Source organism: Nyctereutes procyonoides, unplaced genomic scaffold, assembly GCF_905146905.1.
Source record: "Nyctereutes procyonoides isolate TBG_1078 unplaced genomic scaffold, NYPRO_anot_genome, whole genome shotgun sequence".
NCBI lineage: Eukaryota > Metazoa > Chordata > Mammalia > Carnivora > Canidae > Nyctereutes > Nyctereutes procyonoides.
In genome coordinates, this window is record NW_026574992.1 from 69,446 (window position 1) to 90,959 (window position 21,514).

At 45.0% G+C, this 21,514-nt stretch overlaps 1 pseudogene; it reads right to left on the minus strand.

The window, feature by feature from the left end:
• Positions 1 to 231: 231 nt before the first annotated feature.
• Positions 232 to 20,191, minus strand: LOC129512742 (phosphorylated adapter RNA export protein-like; annotated as a pseudogene).
• Between the last annotated feature and the right edge of the window lie 1,323 nt (positions 20,192 to 21,514).

The window sequence follows — 21,514 nt, forward strand, 5'->3', positions numbered from 1 at the left end:
TCTTTCCTTGACCTCACCTCCTTTGGTCAGCACCCCATTTTTCTTCTCTGCTTGACAGACCGCGTTGTCCCAGTTACTCCTCTAACCTGAGTGGCATTTATTATTCTAGTGGTTTCTTTGGGTCAGGAAGCAGAGCCCAGGGGGGATGACTAACTTCTGCTCTATAGCCTCTGAGCTTCAGCTGTTGTCCCCAGACTTGGGCTGGCCTTCCCTGCAGGCTTGCTCACTCACTCGGAGGTGGCTGGGGGCTCTCTGCCGGGGACCTCGGGGCCTCTGCACGCACCACTTGGGGCTCCTCCGTGGCGTGGCAGCTGGATTCCAAGGAGGCAAACACTACGAAAGAGAACCAGGGTCAGTCAAGGTCCTGGAGTCAGAAAGTAGATGGGGGTGCCAAGGGCTGGGCAGAGAGGGAAGGGGGGCTCGTGTTTCACGGGGGTCGCAGCTTCCCTTTTGTGGGTTGACGAGTTCTGGAGATGGGTTGCATGACGGTGTGAATGTGCTTTACTTTACACTAACGAAGTGTACATTGGAACGCGGTCAGAAGGGTAAGTTTTATATGTTTATTTTCCTTGAGAGAGAGGACACGAGAGAAGCTGCGTCGTTTTTATGGCCCAGCCTCACAAAGCCCACAGCACCACCTCCTCCGTCCTCCGCTGGTCAGAGAAGTCACAGGTGCGCCCAGATCCAGGGCTGTGGGGACGGACTCCCCCTCCCGATGAGGAGAGGAAGGTTCTGGAAGAAGAACGTGCGGAACGGAAGACAGTGCTGTGGTGTTTGTGCAAACACAGGCTGCCACACACGCCGGGCCCTCAGCTCCCACAAATCCCTCTTCCCTCCAGGCTGGTTTTTGCTGTGTAGCTGCTCACGGGAACGTCACAGATGATTTCCATGTGGATAAATCAGCTGGGTTGTCTTTATTTTCTTTTGTTGTGATGTATAGAAACGTTCCAGCATCTTCAAAAGGGGAGCGAATAGCATAAAGAGCCCCCCAGCATCACCCAACTTCCCAAGTACCAGTATCTGCAAACCCCGTTGCTTTGATTCCTGCCACCCCCATTCAGAGACTTTGTAGACAAGCTCATCTCTCTCTCTTTAAAAGATTTTATTTATTTATTCGTGAGAGACACAGAGAGAGAGAGACAGTGACACGAGCAGAGGGAGAAGCAGGCTCCCTGCGGGGACCCCGATGGGACTCGATCCCGGGACCCCGGGATCACAACCTGAGCTGAAGGCAGACGCTCCACTGCGGAGCCCCCAGGCCTCCCAAGCTCATCTCTCTTGACCCCCCCCCCAGCAGCACTGGACAGAGGTGGCCTCTCCCTCTGCCTTGAGACACTGGCTTCCTTTGGCTTCCAGGGCACAGATATCCTCCAGTGCCCTGTCCTTCTAGGCCTTTCTTTCTCAGTCCATTTCTTTATCATCGCCTCTCTGAAAGCACTCTGCCTCGGAGGACCTCAGTGCTTGCCTGGGCCGCCTTCTCGGCCACCTGTCACAGCCATGCCCTCGGTGTCAGTCACCACCCACGTGCAAGTGGCTCCTGGGGCGGAGACCACCAGATGCCAACACCCATCCATTCCTCCTCCTTAGGAGCGCTGACTGGTAGCCGGCCGTCAGGCGCCCAGGGAAAGGCCACCATTCCCAGCCTCCCCTGCAGCGAGGGAGCGCCATGTGACAAAGCTGTGGGCATTGGGAGGTGAAGGGAAGTGACGCGTGTGAACTTTGTGTGGTCTCCTTCTCTCTGCCCCTCCCGGTGCTTGGATGCTGTCCTCGTGATGGGCCACCAGGCCCCTGGGGATGAAAGCATCCCGGGCCCTGGGCCACCTCCTGGGGTGGGGCCACCACACCTGTACCTTCTCGGGCTCCTCCGGGGGGCACCGTGAACCCACTGTGCTCCTGTTCCTTCGGCCTAACCCGAGAAGCCAAACTTAGATCCTAACTACGCTGTTTCATCAATTCTAAGACACATTTATTGTTTTCATTTTAATTTCTCTGCAATCAGACCTGGCCAGTTCCTGGCAGGTGGCGCCTTGTGTCTTCCTCGGTGGTGGGGGGGAAGCAGGGCGCGCCCCGGACCAGGGGCATCGTGGCTGCACGTGGTCCCCTCCCACTGGCTCTCTGGCACTTCTGTTTGATGTCTCGAGGGCAAAGAAGCCACCGTGTCTGTCATCTGCCCGCCATCCCACAGAGTGGATCCGGGTCCTGTCCCCCTGCCCCGGGTGACAGCACCCCCAGGGACCTCCCGCCCACTCACCACTCCTGTCCAGTCCATCACCCATGTTTGGTTTTTCTCCTCTTTGCCATGTTTTGCTGCTAATATGGACTGCCGTCATGTCTGTTCTGAATTCCAGCAACACCCACAAACTGATGGCCCTTCTTCCGTTTAACGCACCCCTGGGCCCCTCACCATACCACAGCCAGAAGGATCTCAAACCCATGGTCATTCTTGTCGGTGCCTTTACCCAGAATCCTTCAGTAGGCCGCCCATTGCTCTTAGGACAAGGGCCCTCTCAGAAGCTTTGGATTATTCCCCCTGTGGCATACAAGGGCCCCAAAGTAAGAGCACAGTGGGTTGAGGTTCCCGGGACTATGGGAGCCTTCCCTGACTTGGCCTCCCCCCACTGCGAGGGACTTCCATGCACGTGTGTAGACACCCTAGGCCACGTATCCAAACTCTGTCCACACCCTCAACCACAGAAACTTGCCTCTTGCTCACCCCTTGGTCACCCCTCGGGCCAGAGTGCACACGCTCCATCTGTCCTTGGAAAGGTGGCCTGGGAGAGAAGACTCCGGAAGTAGGTGGGAGCTGTTTGGGGAGGGGACTCCAGGCTGTAGGGGGTTGGAAGCATTGTCTAGGACAACACAGGCTCCAGACAGGCACCGCAGATTCCTCGTCCTGGAGCGAGGGACAGAGGCCAGCAAAGCGGAGGGCTCTAAGGACCTTCAGTGGGGGCCCCAGCTGCCCGGCCCCATGGGCAGCGCCGCGCTCGTTGACATGGGTCCTGGTCTGTCAGCAGAGCCCACACGGGCCTCTCCCTCACACCCTCTGTGCCCCAGTCACCATGACCTCTACTTCCCCAGACAAGCTCTGTCCCTTCTCCTCTTGGGGCCCTTGCACATGCAGATCCCTCACTTTGGGACACTCTCTCCTGCTCATCACTTGGCCAGCACATTCCTTAGCCCCTCGATAAATAGGTACAGGTCTGAATCATAACAGTTTAAATATATTTTTTTAAAGATTTATTTTTATTTGTGATAGAGAGAGAGAGAGAGGCAGAGACACAGGAGGAGGGAGAAGCAGGCTCCATGGAGGGAGTCTGAAGTAGGACTCGATCCCGGGACTCCAAGATCGCGCCCTGGGCCAAAGGCAGGTGCTGAGCCACCCAGGGATCCCCTGAATCATAACAGTTTAAAACAGTTGCCAATTTCTCATCAGAAAATCAGCTCACCTGTGCCCAGTGAGCAGAACTGCAAATTGGCCCAACGTGAGCAGGTCGGCTCTGTATCAAAACTTGACATTCATTTCTTCATTCAACAAATATTTATTGTAATAAATTATTATGTGGGTGAAATGTCTTAGGTTCATTATCACGTCCAGATTTAGGCTCATTAGGGTCTCCTGCTACCTACTCTCAAGGCCCATCCCCTCCCCCTTTCCTGTATTACTGAAGATGGTTAGGCCTCTCTTGTCCATTGGTTTGTAACCTTCCCCTTCCCCAGAGGATGCAGACTCCTAGTGGGGGCTGTGCCTGCTTGTTCACACGGTAGCTCGGGGGCTTGGAGTAGTGTCTAGCGTGGCGCGCAAGTTATATTGGCTGAATGAACCAATGCATCTCACTCTTTGGTACATGAAACCAACCCATCTTCTCAAAAACTTGGGCCAGTTTATGCTCCAACCAACCACACCCGAGCATGCTGATTTTCCTCCCGCGAATTTGCAGGCTTTGAAAATGTTTATTATCACATGGTTCAGACATGTAGTACACTTCAAGTACACTTCATCGTCCTGCTTTCTTAGAATCGTTCATGTCATTTTTTTTTCTCAGACTTCCATCGGCGTGGCCATCCTGCATTGATCTCTGAGAACTCTGTGGCATAAATGGGGTACCAATGCTTTTCCTGACATGTAGGTTACAAATCCCCCCACTCCCATGTGTCCTTAGTCTCTTGGTCTCGCTTATAGAGATTCTGGTGGTTTGGTTTGTTTTTGTACTATGGAAGTTTAGTATGTGCTGGGTTTTTATTTATTACATTTAATTTTAGCGTCCTGGTTAGGCATTTGTGAAGGCTCTAATTCCTTCAGTCGCCATATGTTTTGCTAGCTCTTGACTGGGCTTGCCCCCCTTAAATCTTTGTCCTTATAAAGCACACATTGACATCACGAATGAGGCAGAAAAGGGGCATTTCTGGGTTGTCCCTGTCCATTATATTTGCTCTTTCTCTTGCCCCGATGGTGCAACCTCATGGTGGTCTGACATGGGGTGACCTCATCCAGGTGTGACCAGACATCTCCATCTCTCTGGCCACAGGGATTGGTCCAGGGAAGGGCATGTGATATAGGTTGGGCCAATCAGAATTTCTCCCTGAAATAGTTTTTTCTACCCCAATGATTAGGAAAGAACCACTTTCCTTACGCTACGCTTGTTAAGGTACTCTGTGTGTTTGGTGATAGAGGCTACCACGCACATGTTGGGGAGAGCTTCTCAGAGACAGGGAAAGAAAGATGGAGATCTGATGACATTATTTGAGCACCAAGATCCAACGGACCCACTACCCACAGTGACTTTTGAGTTACTGGAGCCAATATGTTCCTTTAAAAAAAATGACTTGTAATCAGAGGCATCCTGGATGTGTGACCTTACTTCCTACACCAAACACTGAGCTATGATCATCTATCTCTTTGTCTGCCTGTAAGAACATCCCTCCCTTCCTCTCACCTCCCCACACCCCCCACTTGTTCTGGGAAAGTTTTCTGTTCCTGCCCTGTGGTTTAAATAGAAGCTGTCATTTTATAGAGCCACCTTCCCAATCTCCTTTTTTTTTTAAACTTAAATTCAATTTAGGGGCCCCTGCGAGGGGGTCAGTTGGTGAAGCATCTGCCTTCGGCTCAGCTCATCATGGTCCTGGGGTCCTGGGATTGAGCCTGGCGTGGGGCTCCCGGCTCAGCGGGGAGTTTGCTTCTCCCTCTGCCTCTCCCCCTCCATTTGTGCTCTGTCTCTTGCTTTCTCTCTCTCTCTTTCAAATAAATAAATCTTTTTTTTAAAATAAAATTCAATTTAATTAACATAGAGTGTGTTGGGATCCCTGGGTGGCGCAGCGGTTTGGCGCCTGCCTTTGGCCCAGGGCGCGATCCTGGAGACCCGGGATCGAATCCCACGTCGAGCTCCCGGTGCATGGAGCCTGCTTCTGCCTCTCTCTCTCTCTCTTTCTCTCTCTCTCTCTCTCTCTCTCTCTCTCTCTCTCTCTCTCCTTCTGTGTGACTATCATAAATAAATAAAAATTAAAAAAAAATTTAAAAAAAATAAAAAAACATAGAGTGTGTTATTAGTTTCATAGGTAGAGTTTAGTGACTCATCAGTTGCATATAACACCCAGTGCCCATCACATCACATGCCCTCCTTAATGTCCATCACCCATGGACCCCATCCCTCCACCCTCCTCCCCTCCAGTGACCCTCAGTTTGTTTCCTAAAGTTAAGAGTCTCTTATGGTTTGTCTCCCTCACTCTTGGTTTTCCTTCCTTTCCCCTATGTTCATGTTTTGTTTCTTAAATTCCACATATGAGTGAAATCATATGGTGTTTGTTTTCCTCTGACTTATTTCACTTACTTAATACCCTCTTGTTCCATCCACATTGTTGCAGATGGTAAGATTTCATTCTTTCTGATGGCTGAGTAGTATCTATTGTATATATACATATATAGACCACACCTTCTTTATCCATTCATCTATGGATGGACATCTGGACTCTATCCAGTTTGGCTCTTGTGGACATTGCTGCTATGAACATGGGGGTGCAGGTGCCCTTTGAATCACTATGTTTGTATCCTTTGGATAAATACCAAGTAGTGCAATTGCTGGGTATTAGAGTAGCTCCATCTTTAACTTTCTGAGGGGCCTCCATCTGAGTCACCTTTGATTGGCTCAGGCATGTCTCCTTATTCAAGCCTGATCTATCTTCCTTTCTTGAGATTTTTTTTTCTCCGAAGAGTTGGGAGATGAGATGCGGAACAGGAGTATATCCATATTCATATTAGGCTACATCCAAAAGATCCTAAAGAATATACAGCAAAGATCTCTACAAGTAACTCTTGAAAATCAATAAGAAAAATATAGAAACCCTAATAGAAAAAAAAATGAGCAAGCAATTTACAAAAGAAATCTAAAATCAATAAGCATATGAAGAGATACTTAAACTCATTAGAGATCATAGAGCTACAATTTAGAGCAATTACAGCTATCATTTTACACCCATTTGACTGGCAAAATTTAAAAAAACTGGTTATTGTCAAGCATTGGCAAGATATGGGGATAAATGCACCTTTGTGTCTGCTTATAGCGTGCCCTAGAGCAGCCATCCCGGAGAAGGATCTGGTGCCCTTAGTGAAATTAAGCAGCTGCCCACCTGTCCAGAAATCCCACTCCTGGTTATAGTCCACAGCAATGGTCCAGTGGGCCCGCGGGGGACACATGCGGGATTGTTCATCATACCATCGTCTGGGGGGGACAGGGAGATGCAACATGAGGGCGTGTGACACTACTCCCCGGGACTGTCTGTGACTATTCTGACCCTCTCTCTTTCTATAGTCGCATGGTAGGACTGGACTTCCCTGCCATTAAAAGTTAGGTGGAACCATGTGACATTCTCTGACCATCAAATACAGCCAGAAGGTATGTGTCTCACATTCAGGTGAGAATCAAGTCAGTGCACGACATTCTTTTACCTCTGGCATAGCACCTGGCAGCAACAGAGATGGGGCACGGGTCCCTGGGTGGTTGCAGGGAGCAAAGCCCTCCTCCCAATCTAGAGTGAACAGGAAGCATGAATGAGAAGTCAGCCCTTGTGGCTTTAAACTATTTCAATTTGGGGTATCTTTGTTACTGTAGGGCAATACACTCTGACTGATACAGCGGCCACGTGTGGACATTGGAAGCAGTGTGCTAGGCACACACACAGCAATGTGGGTAGATCTTAAAAATGGTTCTAGGGGCCCCTGGCTGGCTCAGTGGTTGAGCTTCTGCCTTTGGCTCAGGGCCTGATCCTGAGGTCCTGGGATCCAGTCCCGCATCGGGCTCCCCACGGGGAGCCTGCTTCTCCCTCTGCCTGTGTCTCTGCTTCTCTCTGTGTCTCTCATGAATACATAAATAAAATCTTTAAAAAATGGTTGTGGGTGGGGGGAAAAACTGAATGAAGGTCTCTATCATAATACCATTTACATCAATTAAAAATTGCCCCTGAGGCCCAGGAGAAAGATTCCCCCTTTGAATCCCCTCCCTGGAAGCATCTAATCATACCTGTTTGCTATGTATCCCTTAGGGAGCTTATATTTATATCATAAATATAATGTAATATGGTATAATACGTTACATATAATTTAGTATGTAGTACATCAGCTTTTACATGTATATATGAAATGAATATATGCAATAATATTAAAATATAGCACAATATTAATCTATAATACAAATTATAGTGTTTAGTATATTGATTATATATAATTCAATACGTATTTCACTTGTATGTGATTTTTTTTTGTATGTGATTTTTTTTTGTATTTTTTTGTATGTGTGATTATAGACGAAACTATGTCATAGAATATTTGTTGTAGTATGATGTGTTATGAATAATTTATACCATCCTGCAACGTGGCACAAATAGTATCTAAAGTCTCTTACAATTGATCAGAGTATTTAAAAGTATTTGACAGGTCCTAGTGCATCATAAACACCCAAGAGGTGTGAATTTTAGTGTTAACGTTGTATGTATACGAGTGGCAAAGTATCAAACAGTCCTGGGGATACTCCATCATTTCTGTTTTTATCGTTGGATTCACACATAGGTGAGCAGTAGCACACGAGACAGTGCGGGCGCTCAGCAAGTGTGCAGTTGAGTTACAGTACCTGCAGGGGCTACGTGATCAACTTTACCTTCTACTCTCTCAGGGTTTTAAATCCAGTAGTGGGCAGCCCAGGTGGCTCAGCGGTTTAGTGCCGCCTTCAGCCCAGGGCGCGATCCTGGAGACCCGGGATCGAGTCCCACGTCGGGTTCCCTGCGTGGAGCCTGCTTCTCCCTCTGCCTGTGTCTCTGCCCCCCCTCTGTCTCTCTCTCTCTCTCTCTCTCTCTCTCTCTCTCTCGTGAATAAATAAATAAAATCTTTTTTTTTAAAGTTTTCAGTTTGAAGCTAAGGAAAGAAATTGTAGCAGCAAATTACCCAAACGGAACTACATTGGAGGGTTCCTCAAACTCTAGGAGCCTAAGACATTTCACACTTGAAAGGCATCGGAAAAATGTTGTCATTGTGGACACTGCCAACAAAGGCTACTTAATAATTGAGAAAGACAAAACAGAGGGAGAAATATTGAATAATTGCAGATTTACCAAATACAGTGTGATTTTTAATTTTTTTTTGCAGTGTGATTTTTAATGGGTCTTCAGATGTTTGCTCAGCACTATTAAATTATAAAACCCTAAAGAACATAGTTTAGAATGTCCTCACTGGCCAGTTATTACAATGTCCAAGGATCCCCACTTTGCTAGTGATCTATGAAATTTTAAAGCAATACCAGACAATCAGGGAGTAAAAGATGAGAAAACACAAAAGCATTCTTAGCCTTTGTCTGAAGGGCTGTTTGGTAATCCCAGCCCTGTGTATAATTATCCATTGCTTAAAGTCCCTGTTCACTGAAACCCAGTTTAATGGAGACTCTCTCTTTCCTTTGAGGATCCCCAACCTTGGGAAACAGGGTCATAGAAATTTTTTTCTTTGATTGTTTCTTTTCGGAAAAAAAAAATGAGAAACTGATTATTCCCTCCAGCTCATGGATCCTTATTTCCAGCAGCTGACCTCAAATATACTCAGACTTGACCTCCACCTCTGAAGCAGTGGGTGTGTAGAACAGTCCAGGCCGTTGGGGGGTCAGGGGAGTCCTAGACTCACCTCCCCAGAATCGAGAGAGCCACTTTGATGAGCTCACTCATTTCACCAGGAAGTTGATTGAAATGCCCTCCTGTTTCCCCATGGGTTCATTCTACAACTCTGCTTCCAACAGGTGAGTCTTCCCATCACCTGCCCTCTTCCTTACCCCGCCCCCATGTCCACCTGGCCCAGCCAAACTCTCCGCTTTTGGCTTGTGTTTCTATAGAGCCTGAGAGGCCCCGCCGGAGAGCCATGGGTGGTGTCATGAAAATCCTTAAATTATAAGCACACATTTGTGTCTCAAAATGTGTGCTTCAGTGATGTGGAGCACACCCGGGACCTTCCACTGCCCCAGCTCCTGCCTCGCCTCACATTTCTGGTCTCAGGCCAGTATCACCTCCTCAGGCAGGCCTTCCCTGATCACGCTTCTGAAGTGATGCCACCGCCACCACATGACCTTGCTGTAGATGGACCTCGTGACTCTCCTAGTTACCTTGGTGATGGAGCTCCTAGAACGAGAGGGCTTTCCTGCCCTGTTCGCCACTGTCCCTTTGGTGCCTAGCACCACGCGTAGTGGGGAGGAAGTACCCAGTAACTGTTTGCTGAGTGAGCAAAATAGTCCATGCTATGACAAAAAGTGAAAACATTTGTTTTATGTTTTTTTTTTTTTTAATAATTTTTTTTATTTTATTTAATTTATGATAGGCACACACAGAGAGAGAGAGAGGCAGAGACATAGGCAGAGGGAGAAGCAGGCTCCATGCACCGGGAGCCCGACGTGGGATTCGATCCCGCGTCTCCAGGATCGCGCCCTGAGCCAAAGGCAGGCGCTAAACCGCTGCGCCACCCAGGGATCCCATTGTTTTATGTTTTTAAGTTTTCATTTAACTTCCAGATAACATACAGTCTAACATTAGTTGCAGGTGTACAGCATAGAGATTCAGCCCTTGCACACATCACCCGGCACTCATCACGACAGGTGCCCTCCTTCATCCATCACCTCTCCCCCAGCCCCCCCCCTCACCTCCCATCTGGTGACCAGCAGTACGTCCTCTGTTTCTGAGTTCACCTCTCTCTTTTTTCTCCTTTGCTCATTTGTTTCTTAAATTCCACATATGAGCAAAATCATATGATGTGTGTCTTTCTCTGACTTATTTTACTTAGCACGATACTCTCTAGACCCATCCATGTCAGTGCAAATGGCAAGATTTCATTCTTTTTTATGGCCAAGTTATATTCATATATATATATGATTATTATTTATAATATGTATATATTGCATATGTAATATATATATATATATATATATATATATACACATACACACACAACACACACCACATCTTCTTTATCCTGTCACCTATCAATAGACATTTTTGCTGCTTCCATACTTTGGTGATTATAAGTACTGCTGCAATAAACATAAGGGTGCATGTATCCTTTTGAATTAGTGTGTGTGTGTGTGTGTGTGTGTGTGTGTGTGTTTTAAAATTTTATTTTAGAGAGCACGAGCAAGCACACAGAGGGAGAGGGAGAGAGAATTTCAAGCAGACTCTGTGCTAAGCACAGACCCCAGTCCGGGGCTCAATCGCATGAATTAGTGTTTTGTGTCCTTTGGGTAAATACCTAATCATTCAATTGCTGGGTTGTAGAGTACCCCTATTTTTAATTTTCTGAGGACCCTCCATACTGTTCTCCAGAGCGGCTGCACCAGCTTGTAGCCTTACCAACAATGCAAGAGGGTTCCCCTTTTCCCATATCCTCACCCATACTCGTTTCTTGTGTTTTCAAAATATAGAAAAATTACTCTTAACAGATTTATGCTGAGAAACTACCAGAAAGAACACCGTGTTGATAAAAGACTAACCCCAAACTTTATATATCAATAATCCTTGCGATCTTGCTCCACTGAGCCCCCCCAAAATGAAATCCCATTGTGGAAATGTGCTTGGCTTCCCAGCAGAGGTGTGCTGCATGAGGACAGGAGCCAGATCTGCCTGGGTCACCATCATCTGGTTTAGTTCTGGTCTAAAGGAGGCACTCACCAGATTTGTATTAGAAAACAGTTCTCCTAAACAGTGCGTTGTTGGTGGGCTGCATCATGGGTTTATTTCCATTCTAGCAATTTGGGTTTTTTTTTTTTTTTCAAAAAATTAAGTGGGGTGCTTGGCTGGCCCAGTCAGCAGAACATGTAATTCTTGGCCTCGGGGTCTTAGAGATTACTTAAATAAACTATAAATAAAAACCAAAATAAAGTAAAATTAAGTGTCTTGGGTCAGAGTTTAAAATACCAGGCTCTGGACTCGGACTACCTGGATCTGAATCCCAACTCGGCCACTTTTGGCTGTGTGAGCATAACCCTAGGAAATGGTTTGGCTTTCTGCTCCTCAATCTCTTCATCTGTAAAACAAGGATGATAGGGGATCCCTGGGTGGCACAGCGGTTTGGCGCCTGCCTTTGACCCAGGGCGCGATCCTGGAGACCCAGGATCGAATCCCACATCGGGCTCCCGGTGCATGGAGCCTGCTTCTCCCTCTGCCTGTGTCTCTGCCTCTCTCTCTCTCTCTCTCTCTCTCTCTCTCTCTCTGACTATCATAAAATAAATAAATTAAAAAAAAACAAGGATGATAAAAGCCCCACATTGTTCCTCAGAAAGCTCCTAAACCAGGGTCAAGCAGGTCATAGGCACTCAGTAACATGGTGGCTCTTACTGTCATCATGAACCACTGAGGTGGCCATGTGATTTCTTTATTTTATTTTTTTATTTTTGGCCATGTGATTTCTATTCATAATTATCTGCAATGATAAACCGTAACATTAAAAGGCTTAAAAAATTTAATCTTGCAATTTAGGGTTTTCCTTTTTAAAATTTGTAATTAAAATGTCAAGCATAGGGGCACCTGGGTGGCTCAGTTCGTTAAGCATCTGCCTTTGGCTCAAGTCATACACCCAGGGTCTTGGGTTCAAGCCCCACCTCGGGCTCCATGCTCAGCGAGGAGTCTGCTTCTCCCTCTCTCACTACCCCTCTCCCCAGTCATATGCTCGCGCTCTCTCTCGCTCTCAAATAAATAAAATCTTTAAAGAAATGCCAAGCTAAATAAATAAAGAAAAAATAAAGAAATATCAAGCATATACAGAATGAGATGGAGCTATAACGTACAGCTCGGTGAGGATAGTTCATAGAACTGTATCGTATATTTGAAAGTTACCAAGAGGGTTCCCTGGGTGGCGCAGCGGTTTGGCGCCTGCCTTTGGCCCAGGGCGCGATCCTGGAGACCGGGATCGAATCCCACGTCGGGCTCCCGGTGCATGGAGCCTGCTTCTCCCTCTGCCTGTGTCTCTGCCTCTCTCTCTCTCTCTCTCTCTCTGTGACTATCATAAATAAATAAAAATAAATAAGTAAAAAAGAACTTTGAAAGTTACCAAGAGAGTAGGTCGTAAAAGTGGTCACCACGAGGAAAAAAACAGGTTTGTAACTATGAGAGGTGATGGATGTTGACTAAATGTATTGTGGTGATCTTTTTTTTTAAGATTTTTTATTTATTCATGATAAACAGAGACATAGGCAGAGGGAGAAGCAGGCTCCATGCAGGGAGCCCGACGTGGGACTCGATCCCGGGTCTCCAGGATCACACCCTGGGCCGAAGGCAGGCGCCAAACCTCTGAGCCACCCAGGGATCCCCTGGTGATCATTTTGGAATTGATATGTATATCAAATGATTATGTTGCGCACCTGACACTAATACAATGTTATGGCAATCATACCTTAATCAAAAACTTTAGAGAGACCAGGAAAAAAAAATTTAGAGATGAGGAACCCCCATGGACTCATCACTCCATTTCAGCAAATACCAGCTCCCATCCAGTCTTGTTTTGCCTCTGCCCCTGTCGGTGATGTCCTGGAGCTGGATGCCCGGGTCTGCCAAGAGCTGGTCGTCTTCCTCTCTTCTCAAATGATGAACTGCTGGGAGTTTGAACTTAACTGTGATGGGCATGTTTACCTCATGGAATTTGGCAAATACGCCCCATCGGGGCTCCCCTCCCCCCACCTCTGGGCCAGGGAGCCTGCTGTTAGGCCCTTACCAGCACACCCTCCCTCCAGCTCCCCTCCTCCCTCTGCCCAGCTAGTTTATTTGGGGACATCATATTTTGTTTCAGTGGGTACACCTAAAACATGAGAATTCCTTAAAACAATATAACTGTAATTTCCCATTGCATGTAAAAAAGTTCCCACAACTTTTTTTTCACACAACTTTCAAAAATATTGTCAAATGTCCATCACTGTTCCAGTTTCCCAGATAATTTTGTGATTTTTTAAAATAGTTGGTTTGGGGGTCCCCGGGTGGTTTAGTCGGTTAAGGGTCTGCCTTCTGCTCAGGTCATGATCCCAGGGTCCTGGGATGGAGCCCCACGTCAGAACCCCTGCTCAGCGGAAAGTCTACTTCTCCCTCTCCCCTGCCACTCTTCTCTCTCTTTCTCTTTCTCTCTCAAATAAATAAAACTTTAAAAAATAGTTGGTTTATTCAAACCAGAATTCCACATAGGTCTGTACTATGGGGATGCAGTATTTTAGAAAAATCTAAAATATGGAAAGCTGTATAGGACGAAGAGCCTGGTTCCTTTTTTTATTTGATTTTTTTATTTTTTCAAAGATGTTATTTATTTATTCATGAGAGACACAGAGAAAGAGGCAGGCTCCCTGCCGGGAGCCTGATGTGGGACTTGATCCCAGGACCCCAGAATCACTACCTGATCCAAAGGCCGATGCTCAACCACTGAGCCACCCAGGTGCCCCTGAACCCAGTTCCTTCAACAGTGAAACTGTAAGGGGGTTTGGAGAGGGAGCCACAAATCAAACAAGACATATAAACCAAATGCAACATGGTGCCCTATGCAGCCAGTGGTCTCCTGTGTTTTCTCCTAAAAGCTTTATTATTTCACCTTTCACGTATTACTGATCCCCCCATCTTTATTGGGGTATAATTGATGATTTAAAAATATAGATCTGGGGCAGCCCAGGTGGCTCAGTGGTTTAGCACCGCCTTTGGCCCAGGGTGTGATCCTGGGGTCCCGGGATTGAGTCCCACGTCGGGCTCCCTGCATGGAGCCTGCTTCTCCCTCTGCCTGTGTCTCTGCCTGCCTCTCTCTCTCTCTCTCTCTCTCTCTCTCTGTTCTCTCTCATGAATAAATAAATAAATAAATAAAATCTTTAAAAAAATAAAAATAAAAATATAGATTTGAGTTGTACAGCCTGATGTTTTAATATATGTGTACATTGTGAAACTATCACCTAGTCAAATTAATGAACATACCCACCACCTCCCTGGTAACCATTCCCTTCTTTGTGGCCAGAACACTTACCACCTACTCTTGAGCAAATTTCAAGTACTCAATCCAGTATTAACTGTGGTCACATTGCCGTGCTTTCGATCTCCAGAACTTATTTGTATGACTGAAACGTTACCTCTGGCCAATATTTCCCCTTTCCCCCTTCACCCCAGCCCCTGGGAACCACCATCCTCTCTGCCTCTATGAGTCTATTTTAGATTCCACATGTAGGGGAGGTCAGGCAGTGTTTTTCCTTCTGTTTCTGGGTTATTTCACTTAGCATAATGTCCAGATTCATCTATATTATCATATGTGGTAGGATTTCCTTCTTTTTAAAGATTGAATAATATTCTAGTGTGTGTGTATGTGTGTGTGTATATATATACTATATATGTATATAATATATATATTTATATATATAAAACGTTTTCTTTGTTCATCTATAGACAGACTTAGGTTGTTTCCTGGTCTTGACCACTGTGAATCATGCTACAGTGAACGTGGGAGAGCAAAGATCTCTTCAAGATATTGATCGCATTTCTTCTGTCTCCATACCCAGAAGTGGGACTGCTGGATCCCAAGTTCGTTCTATTTTCATTTTTGAGGAACCTCTATATTGTTTTCTGTAGCGGCAGAACCAATTCACATCCCCATCAGCAGTGTGCCAGGGTTTTCTGTTGCTCCGACACTTCTCTTCTGCCTTTTGGATGACAGCCATTCCAATAGGTGCAAGGTGATACCTCATAGCGATTTGGAATTCCATTTCCCTGGTGATTAGTGCCATCGAAACACCTTTTTTTTAAGATTTTATTTATTTATTCATGAAACACACAGAGAGAGAGGCAGAGACACAGGCAGAGGGAGAAGCAGGCTCCATGCAGGGAGTCCGATGTGGGACTTGATCCCGGGACCCCGGGGTCATACCCTGGGCTGAAGGCAGGCACTAAACCGCTGAGCCCCCCAGGGATCCCCAAAACACCTTTTATACACCTTTGGGTCATTTGTATGTCTTCTTTTGAGAAAAACTTATTTAGGTTCTTTGTCCATTTCATAATTGGGTTCCTTGGTTTTTTGTTGTTGGCTTTTGGATATATATTTATTGGGTATTAACGCCTTCTCAGATATGTGGCTTGCACATATATTCTCCCTTCTGTAGGCGGCCTTTTCATTCTGTTCATTGTTTCTATTGCTGTGCAGAAGCCTTTTGGTCTGACATAATCCCTTTATCTATTTTTTTGCTTTTGTTGCTTGTGCTTTTGGTCATATCTAAAAAATCACTCTCCAAACCAATGCAGAAGCTTTTCCCCTATGTTTTCTCCTCTCCTCTCCTCTCCTCTCCTCTCCTCTCCTCTCCTCTCCTCTCCTCTCCTCTCCTCTCCTCCCCTCCCCTCCCCTCTCCTCTTTGTCTCCACGCCCAGTGTCTGGAGACCCTGAGATCAAGACCACCTGAGGTGAAATCAAGAGTTGGACATTCAACCGATTGAGCCACCCCTATATTTTCTTCTATTCATTTTATGGTTTCAGGTCTTACTTTTACCTCTTCAACCCATTTGGAGTCGATTTGTGTATATGGTGTGAGACAAGAGTCCAATTTCATTCTTCTGCGTGCAGATACCCAGTTTTCCCTGCACCCTTTAATGAAGAGACTGTCCATACCCTCATTAGTACTTTCATCAAAAATCAATGGACTATAGATGGGTGGATTTATTTTGGGGCTGTCCGTTCTGTTCTATTGATCTATTTGTCCATTCTTATGCCAGTGCCATGTCGGTTTGAATACTGTAACTTTGTAATTTATTTTGAAATATATTTCCATGTGATGCCTCTAGCCTTGTTCTTGTTACTCAAGATGGCTTTGATTATTTGTTTTGTTCCATAATAATTTTGTTCCGTGATAATTTTAGGATTTTTTTCTGTTTCTGTAAAAAATGCCTTTGGGGTTCCAATAGAGGTTACACTGAATTTATAGATAATTCTGGGTAGTATGGGCATTGTAACAATATTAATTTTCCAATCCATGAACATGAGAGGTCTTTCCATTTACCTGTGTCTTCTTTAATGTCCTTCATTTTATAATTTCAGCGTACCAGTCTTTCACCTCTTTGGTTAAGTTTATACATAAATATCTTATTCTTTTTGTTGCTGTTGTGAATGGGATTGTTCTTTCTTTCTTTCTTTCTTTCTTTCTTTCTTTCTTTCTTTCTCTCTCTCTCTTTCTTTCTCTTTCTTTCTTTCTTTCTTTCTTTCTTTCTTTCCTTCCTTCCTTCCTTCCTTCCTTCCTTCCTTCCTTCCTTCCTTCCTTCTTCCTCTTCTCTTTTTCTCCTCCTCCTCCTCCTCTTTGTTGTTGTTGTTGTTCTTCTTCTCCTTCTCCCTCTCCTTCTTCTCCTTCTTTGCCAGTATAACATTTTATTTTTTTTTAATTTTTCTTTATTTATGATAGGCACACAGTGAGAGAGAGAGAGGCAGAGACACAGGCAGAAGGAGAAGCAGGCTCCATGCACCGGGAGCCCGACGTGGGATTCGATCCCGGGTCTCCAGGATCGCGCCCCGGGCCAAAGGCAGGCGCCAAACCGCTGCGCCACCCAGGGATCCCCAGTATAACATTTTAAATACCCAGCGTTTTTTTAAGATTGATTGATTGACAGACAGAGAGAGAGAGAGAGAGAGACAGAGACAGAGACAGAGACAGAGACAGGAGGAGGGAGAAGCAGGCTCCGTGCCTGGAGCCTGATGGTGGGACTCGATCCCGGGACTCCAGGATCATGCCCTGGGCCAAAGGCAGGCACTAAACCGCTGAGCCACCCAGGGATCCCCCAATACCCAGCTTTTTATTTTTATTTTTTATTTTTTTTAATACCCAGCTTTTTAAACATAAGGTAAAACAGTCTTAGACAGGTAACCCCTGGGAATTTTTTAAATGTCCATGGCAACTACACAGATATGGATCATATTCAGTCTTTAGTGTATGATCAAGTTAATTGAAAAGAAGTCAAAAACAAAGTTAAAGTTAAGAACCAATACTTCTTTGAAAAGCTTCTCATGTTAATTTACTTCTGGACAAATAAGTGAGAAGAACCATGAATGTAAACCTATTTTAATTTCAGTCTCGATCCCTAAAATTGCCTAGAAGTTCTTAGAACACAGAAAAACTACCTTTGAATACATTTGTAATAGATTAACAATTTATGGACCTTATTAGGATCTTTTAATGGAATGTTTTGAAATCAATCATAATTCTCTGCAAAGATAAATCAGAAAAAGAAAACAAATTTTTGAATGGCATGTTACAGTGTCCTGGAAAAAAGTAATTATCAGCTGGTAATAATTAACACATGCGACAGATTGAGAAATTAAATCCTTTGCTATACGCTTTTAAGTATTTTGTCAGATATGAGGAATGTTTCTATCAATAACATTCATCTTCCCACAAATTCAATTTTATTTTAAACAAGAAAATAATTCTTTCTCTCCAGATTTTTATGTTTATCAGTGCGAAGTGAAACAAAGCAATCTCAGGAGATTGCTTATTACAGTCTTAATTTAGGAAGTTTTTTTTTCCAAAATGTACTAAATGTGTCCAAATGGTGAGGATGATGAATGTCAATGGCATCCTCTGCGTCTGTCCACCTTTGCCTCTCCGTGGCCTTCTGAGGGTTATCAAGAGAGGCTAGCGCCTCATTCGTGCCACTTGCAAATGTTTCTCATAATGCATCTCTATCTTCTTAAAAATTTACATTTTTGGGACACCTGGGTGGCTCATTGGTTCAGCTTCTGCCTTCGGCTCAGGGCATGATCCCGGGGCCTGGGGATCGAGTCCCGCATTGGGCTCCCTGCATGGAGCCTGCTTCTCCCTCTGCCTGTGTCTCTGCCTCTCTCTCTCTCTGTGTCTCTCATGAATAAGTAAAATCTTAAAAAAAAATTAGATTTTTAATAGCTTGTTTCATCTTTTTTCTCCAACACTTGTGTTCTCTTCCTAGCAGCCTTTTCATGTTCATACTCCTTTTGATTTTCTGTGTAGAAAACATCCTTAATTTGTTCCTCACCGACACTAGGAATGTTTCCCAGGAGATCTGGGAAAACACCACCTGGTGTTCTTCTTCAAGTAGCATCCATCATGAAAAGGCCAGCCGCATTTTGTTCAACTTTGGCATTTCTATCAGTTCATTTGCCTTTTTGTTCCCAATTATCCTCACTCCTTGTGCTATCAGATCTTTCTTTGGTGCCTGCAACCCGAAAGAAATTTTATCAGCCGCTTTCTCATGTGGATCGTCCTCCGTGATCTGATACCGGCTGGTACAGGTCATTTCTAGTCTGTCCCCAGGCCTGTCTTTAACGGGTCAGTTCTGGGTGAGGTGACCTCGCCCATTTTTCTCTCCCTTTGATCTCATTTTTTTTTTTTTTGCCACCATGCTTCTATTCATCTAGGTCTTTGTCTGATTCCTTTGTATGTTCTCAAGATTTCCTCTTAAGTTTCCTAGCAAGCAAATAATTGTAGGTCCCCCATCGTCTGGTTCTGTCAACAGCACCTTCCACTCCCAAGATACCGAGTGGCCACTGCGCCTCGATTCTCTTCCCATAGCCCAGCACCCCGGATGTTGTCAACCTTCTTAGGTCCGGGCACACGTGGTTTCTGGCTGCTCTGACTTGGGAGGAGGCTTAAAACATTTCTGTTGCTTGCATTTCCAAAGAGAGCTATTATCATCTGTATCAGAAAAACTCTCTTTGCTTGAATCCATACTTTTTTCCTTAAGATTTGGTTTAATTATTTGAGAGAGAGAAAAAGAGAGCATGAGCAGGGAGAGGGGCAGCCCCCCACCCCCCCACCCCCCCACTGAGCAGGGAGCCTGACTTGGGACTCCATCCTAGGACCTCTTTGGTCATGACCTGAGCTGAAGGCAGCCACTTAATGGACTGAGCCAACCAAGCGCCCCTGGATCCACACTTTTAGAGTCTGCTAATGTGATACGGGTGCATATGGTGTTGCTGCACCCAGGGAGGGCCTCCCCGTGCTGCCCCCACCTAGTGTTTTCAGTACCTGCAGCAGCCTGTCACTGGGAGCAGCGGTGGTGTCGGAATCCAAGTGGGAAAGCTGCGCATCCTCCATGTCACCAGCCTCCCGCACTGTCTTCCCACGGCCTAGACTGTTTTCTCAACTTCCTTTTTGGATAATTTGTGTTTGTGTATAGAAACGTGACTAATTTGGGATCCCTGGGTGGCGCAGCGGTTTAGCGCCTGCCTTTGGCCCAGGGCGCGATCCTGGAGACCCGGGATCGAATCCCACGTCGGGCTCCCAGTGCATGGAGCCTGCTTCTCCCTCCACCTGTGTCTCTGCCTCTCTCTCTCTCTCTCTCTCTCTCTCTGTGACTATCATAAATAAATAAAAATTAAAAAAAGATTAAAAAAAAGAAACGTGACTAATTATTGTATGTTTTTAATTTCGCAGCTTTACTGAATTCATTTATTAGTTCTAACAGCTGTTGTTGAGCTTTCAGAGTTTTCTGTGTATATGATCATGGTCATCTGCAAACAGAGATCATTTTACTTCCTCTTCTCCCATTTGGATGACTTTTATTTCTTTTTCTTGTCTGATTGTTCTGGCTACAACTTCCAGTTTTATGTTGAACAGAAGTGCCAAGAGTTAGTTAGCATCCTTGCCTTGTACTGGATCTTAGAGGAAATGCTTTCAGTTTTTTCCCATTGATTATGGTACCAGTTGTGGACTTTCTTCATACTGGCCTTTATGGAGTTGATATAAATTCCTTCTATACCTATTTTGCTGATAGTTTTAATCATGAATGGATATTGAACTTTGTCAAATGTTTTTCTGCATCAATTGAGATGATCATGTACTTTTTATCGTTCATTTTGTTAATGTATTGTATCACACTGATCGATTCACATATATTGAGCCATCTTTACATCTTAGGGGTAAATCCCACTGGGTCTTGGTGTATGATCCTTTTAATGTGCTATTAAATTTTGTTAGTATTATATCAAAGATTTTTGCATTTATGTTCATCAGGGATATTGGCCTATAGTTCTCTTTTCTTGTGGTGTCTTTATCTGGCTTTGGTGTCAGGGTGACACTGGCCTCAAAACACAGGTTTGGAAGTGTTCCCTCTTTTTCTATTGTGGAAACATTTAAGAAGAATTGGTATTAATTCTTCGTTGAATGTTTGACAGAATTCACCCATGAAGCCATCTGGTCCTGGGCTTTTTCTTTGTTGGGAGGGTTTTGATTACAAATACAATCACCTTATTTGTTATTGGTTTGTTTAGGCTTTTTATTTCTTCTTGATTCAGTATTGGTAGGTTGTATGTTCCTAAGAATGTATGTATTTCTTCTAGATTATCCAGTTTGTTGGTGTTTAATTGTTCATAATATTCCCTTACCCTTTTTATTTCTGAAGTACCTGTTGTAATGTCTCCTCTTTCATTTCTGATTTTAAAAATCTGAGTCAGGGCACCTGGGTGGGTCAGTTGATTAAGCATCTGCCTTCAGCTCCTGGGATCAAGTCCTATATCAGGCTCCCTGCTCAGTGGAGAGCATGCTTCTCCCTCTCCCTCTGCAGCTCCCCCTGATGTACTCACTCTCTCTGTCAAATAAATAAAATATAAACAAACAAACAAACAAACAAACTGAATCTTCTCTCTCCTTTTTAAAAAAGATTTTATTTTTAAGCAATCTCTACACCCAACATGGGACTTGAAACTGTCAAGATCAAGAATCACATGCTCCAGTGATTGAGCCAGCCAGGCACCCCTGAGTCTTCTCTCTTTTTTCCTTAGTCTAGCTAAGGATTTCTTTTTTTCTTTTCTTTCTTTTCTTTCTTTCTTTTTTCTTTTTTTCTTTCTTTTTTTTAATTCATGAGAGACACAGAGAGAAAGGCAGAGGGAGAAGCAGGCCCCATTCAGGGAGCCTGACGCAGGACTTAATCCTGGGACTCCAGGATCATGACCTGAGCCAAAAGCAGATGCTCAACCGCTGAGCCACCCAGGCATCCCTAGCTAAGGATTTCTTGATTTTGTTTATCTTTTCAAAAAAAAAAAAAC